The sequence below is a fragment of the Echinops telfairi genome, unplaced genomic scaffold (assembly GCF_000313985.2).
Source record: "Echinops telfairi isolate 266 unplaced genomic scaffold, ASM31398v2 ScPeMD7_7412;HRSCAF=8450, whole genome shotgun sequence".
NCBI classification, from domain to species: domain Eukaryota; kingdom Metazoa; phylum Chordata; class Mammalia; order Afrosoricida; family Tenrecidae; genus Echinops; species Echinops telfairi.
The window spans coordinates 15,170,220-15,175,375 of NW_022111312.1; the positions used below are offsets into that span (position 1 = coordinate 15,170,220).

Below are 5,156 nucleotides of genomic sequence, written 5' to 3' on the forward strand. Positions count from 1 at the left end.
CCGGGAAGCTTGCCTCCTCTAACTCTTGGCAGGAGCGCCGGGAGCACATGCGGGACACCAGCCATAGCCAGTAGGCTGGCTGCATAATTCAGTTCCTGGCTCCAGTGCTGAATGGGAGCGCTGTCCCTGCCCCTCACAGAGCACGGAGAGAGGGCCAGGACACACACCAGAACCCCCCCTGTACCCCTGCTCCTCCCTGCCTGGACTCACCTGGGGTCCTTAATTGCTGTGCTCCTTAGTTCCTGAGAAGAAAGGGAAATCATCGTGATAGCATAGCCTCACTGTTCACTGTTCTGTTGAGCAGCACCAATTTTAACTACAAAGAGAACATTAGCAGCTACACATTGGCCTGCTAACTGCAAGGTTATCAGTTCGAAAGCACAGCCACTTGTAGAGCGATGAGACCGTCCGCTCCTGTGAAGTGTGACAGCGCTGCCCTGTCCGGTCGGGCTGCTGTGATTCCCCATCCACTCCATGGTTGTGAGTGAGAAAGACAGAGAGTGAGAGAGTGCAGAATTATCATAATGACCGGGGTTGTGGTTTCTGGCCTGTCTCTGCGTGGTCACTCCACTCTCCCCAGACGGGGGACAGACGCTGCCCCGTGAGCACGACTGTGTCCCACATGCTCCGGCTGCAGCCTTGATCACCATTCCAAACACACCCACTGCCGTCCAGTCGGTCGGGACTCAGAGACCCAGTACCGGGTCCCCAAGAGTGCACATCTTCCCGGGCGGGAGCAGACGGCCCTCTTTCTCCCTCACGGTGCACCACTGGCCTTTTGGCTGGCTGCCTGACCCCTCACCCACAGCACCCCAGGGCTCCTCACCTGCCATTAAAGTAAGGCAAAGCTAAGGTGCCCTGGTGGCACAGCGGTTAAGTGCTCAGCTGCTCACCAAAAGCCCAGCAGTTCGAACCCACCAGCCACTCTGAGAGGACACAGATGAAGCCATCTGATGCCGTAAACACGGACAGTGTTGGAGGCCCTCGGGGTCAGGCCAGCTCTACCTCAGAGCCTCGCTGGGTCAGGACCAACCCGACCGCAGAGGGGTGTGTTTCCCTTTGGAAAGAAAGAAAACCCCCCCACCCCCACCCCAGTAGCCTGAAGCAGACAAAACCCAGAGATCTGCGCCTGCAAAGATTTACATAAGCCAAGTGCACCCTGGCCTCGGGGGCAGGCCAACCGGGCCCTGGAGTTGGGATCCACCTGAGGGCCTGTGTCACCCATAAGGAAGGGGCAGGCCCCATGGGAAAGACACAGTATCTTGACCTATCTTCCTCTTTCCTTCTGTGCCATTGCTTTCCGTGTTAATGGCGGGGGAGCACAGTCCTGGTGGTGCGTGTGTGGGTAGACGATGGGCCGTGAACCACAGGGTTGGAGGTTCAAACCACCGGCCAGTCTGCGAGGGAACCCTGCATGGGCTTGTCAGCTCCTGGGAAGACTGACAGCCTGGGAAGCACTCGGCAGTACTGCTCTCTCCAGGAGGTTCCTTGAGTGAGAGCAGACTGGATGGCCGGGGTTTGGGCTTTGGGTTTTGGGGACTGGGGAGGTACAAGAGCAAGGGACACGATGAGAGGGTCCCCTCTTTGGCCGGACGTGGTCTTGGCACGGATGTCACTGCCCCTCTCTGCACTTGAGGCACTTTCGGGTTGGAACGGTCAGAGGAGGACCAGGCTCCACACGGTTATTGATGGCTGATTGTTGGAAGCAGATCACCTTTCATCTGTCTGCGATGCCTCTAAGTGGACTCAAACTGCCCACCTCTAGTTTGCACCGAGCTCATTCACGGTGGTCACCCCCAGGGGCTCGAGAGATGGTGAGGCTTGTTGTCTGTGCGACAGAGCAGAACTACACAACTGCATTTTCTTGCCTGAGGTCCTTATGGACACAGACCACCAGGTCCTTCTCCCTTGAGCTGCTGGTGGGTTGGAACTGCTGACCAGAGCGATCGGAGGCCACACTTCTCTGGGCCCCACCGCTGCTCCAAGACGTTCCTGTCCATCAGAACGCCCTGGATCAAGTGAGAGAAAAATGCGTAACAAAACTCAAAATCATCAAAAGCACCAAGCTTCCTGGTCAGAGAGAGACTGGCGGCACCCTTGATACTTTGGTCCATAGTCACCCTTCTCGTCTAGGATCCAACTCACCCCCTTGGCTCTGCTTTCAGCCGATCCCAGACAAGTGTATCGGGAACAGGGGCACTGGTAGCTACACAAAGCTTCGAATCATCAGCCCTCTGAGGTCAAAAGGGCAACATCTGCCCAAGGTCAAAGTTCAGGGTTAGGAGAGAAGGAGGAATGGAAATAGGAAGCCCCGGAGTAGGTGGGACGAGTGATGTCCCGCGACGGGGCTTGAAATCAGTGGCATGCATCAAACGTGTGGGAATTATTGAGCGGAGCACTGGTCTGCCCTGGAGATTTTCACCCAATTCACGAGAAGTTAGCAAAAAAGACAGCGGGTCTCCCTCTGCGTCCCTGTGGCTGTGTGGGTGCTCACTATGTGGCACCCCTCTGCGTCCCTGTGGCTGTGTGGGTGCTCACTATGCAGCACCCAGGCGTCCTTTGGGAACAGCCCCTCGATCCCTCATGTTTGCAGTGCAGTTGATAGCAGGCTCACCATAAGCAGGGTGCTGTTTCTTCTGAGCAAGGGGCCTGCTGTGTCTTCACAGGGGGCATGCCCCTGTAGCCCACCTGGGCCAGCAGGTTTTGTCACTGTCCCCTGGGGTTGCTTTCAGAGACTGTGTTGTATAGAAAATGTGTCGGCCTCTTTTTGCTGGCTTATTTTGGCCCTGAGTTCAGATTCTCTGCCTTGTGGTTTGAAGGCAGTTCAGTGGAACCCCAAAGGCAGCAGATGTCTGTTTTGGAAGCTCGGGTACCCTCCTGGTTTCCATCGTCACGTCCACAGAGTTGAGAGTGGTACTGGCAGTAAAAAGAAGTCAAAAAAGCATCCGTTCAGTCTCAACTCTTTCCTTTGGATGGTGGTGGTGGTGTGAGGTGCTACTGAGTCTGCACCGTACCCATCGCGACCTGGTGCACGGCCTGGTGCACGCTGCATGGTGGTCCTGCGCCGTCCTCACGGTGGTCCCTTTGCCTGCGCCCATGGATGCAAACACGGTTCCATCCATCTCGCCGAGGGCGTTCCTCTTCTTCGCCACCTCTCTACTTTACCAAACGCGATGTCCTTTCGCCCGGACTGGTCTCTCCTGACAAGATGCCCAAAGTACATAAGATGAAGTCTTGGTATCCTTGGCTCTAAGGAGCCCCCTCGTCTTACAACTTCCACTACAGATTGGTGCATCCTTTTAGCAGTCCATGGGACTTTCACAATTCTCCTCCAGCACCACGGTTCAAAGGCATCTATTCTTTTTGGGGGGGTTTGTTTTTTTATTTATATCCAAAGGCATCTATTCTTCTATGGTCTTCCTTATCCAGTGCCCAGCGTTCACATGTCTAGGACACAGCGGAGAAGACCATGGCTGGGTCAGGTGCAGCTTATTCCTCAAAGCAGCATCCTCGCTCTTCAGTCCTCTGAAGAGGTCTGTGCAGCAGATGGAGCTGATGCAGTCGGTCTTTTGATCGCTTGATCTCCAAAGAGTTTTTTTCCCTCCCTATCTAGCACCCCCCCACCTCCACCCCCAGTCTTGCTTTTCCTGTCAAATGGGACCCCAAGGATGCTTTGGGGAACCCTCTCCCCACACTTCTGCTAAAACTGACTCTGTCTTCAAAGCCCCTATGGTAGCACATGAACTTGGCTGAGCCAATCACAACAGGCAGTCCCCCTGGAGGTAGTGATTGGTTCAGGTATGGGTACATGACCCACAAGAGCCAATGAGATACACTGAGATTTCATTGATTAATTAATGAATTAATTTTTTTAACCTCTGGGAAGGAGACCTCACTAGCTCATATGGAATTGGAAGGAAGGAGAATAGGCAGTTTGCAGCTTCCGCTGGCTCTGTGACATAGTGACTGAGAATGAACCACAGCTAAGACACAGGGGAACGTTCTTATAAAGAACATCATTTTGAACTTTAGTTTCAGCAGCATTCTCTCTTTTGGGTGCATAGCCCTATGAGTTCTTGAGAACGCACAGAATAGTGTAATCGCCAATTCCAGCACCCTTACCTCCTAAGTCCTCCGTTCTGACGCTGAAGTCCAACCCTCCCCAGCCCTTGGCAGCCACTCTCCTGTTCCTCCTCTTTCCAACTCTGTTTTCTATCCTGCACGTCACGGGGAAGCAACTCCAGCACAGCGGTTCTCAGCCTTCCTCATGCCGTGGCCCTTTCACACAGTTCCTCATGTGGTATTGACCCCTCCACCATAAAATTAATTCCGTTGCTACTTCACCACTGTCATTTTGCTACTATTATGAATTGGGTGACCCCTGTGAAAGGGTCATTCGACCCCCAAAGGGGTTGCAACCCACAGGTTGAGAACCGCTGGTCCAGCATGTAGCCTGTGCCGGCTTCTTTCACTCTGCACGCTGCACTTGGGATCTGCTCGTGCTGCTGTGTAGGCTCACCACGGGCACCCGCTTGTCGATGAGATCCCATTCCACGGCGCACCCCAGCTTGTTGACCCCTCCGCCAGCTGAAGAGCGTTCACGAAAACGCCTCAGTGGTACTGTTGGAGCGCTGAATCCTGCAGTCCCTGAAGCCGACCTGCTCCCAGACCCTGCAGATGGGACTGCCATTACTCCTCTGTGTTTACAGGCTTGGACGGCTCAGGGCTTTTCTGGGAACAGAAAGAGTCCTTACAGCCGGATGAGGAAGGGCGGACCCGTCTTCGTTCAGCGAGGCATCCACAGGCAGTGGACTCCACGCTCCCGTGAGCGCTGTGGCACGGCCAGAAGGCATCCCTCCTGGGTCACCCCGTGGTGGCCGCTGGGGTGTGTGTGGTGGGCATAAAAGGAAGTAGAATCTCAGAGGGACGACGGGCGTGGTCTCTGTGTGGAAAGTGAGCTGGGAGCAGACCCCAGGCTCCTGTCAGCCTCAGCTGTCCGAAGCAGACAGCAACAGAGCTGTCTGGATGGCTTAGTGAATTTTCCTCTCATTGAAACAATCTCCGAGGTATCCAACTTAGAATAAATATAACTGGAAGTTAGAACAAGGTCATCAGCATGTCCCATTGTCGAACAGCTGACGGAGCCTATAGGAGGT

At 54.6% G+C, this 5,156-nt stretch overlaps 1 protein-coding gene across 1 annotated transcript in view; it reads left to right on the plus strand.

The window, feature by feature from the left end:
• The window catches only part of LOC101645423 (transmembrane protein 132B), a 307,471-nt gene that overhangs the window by 170,494 nt on the left and 131,821 nt on the right, over window positions 1-5,156 (plus strand). The window lies entirely within an intron of this gene.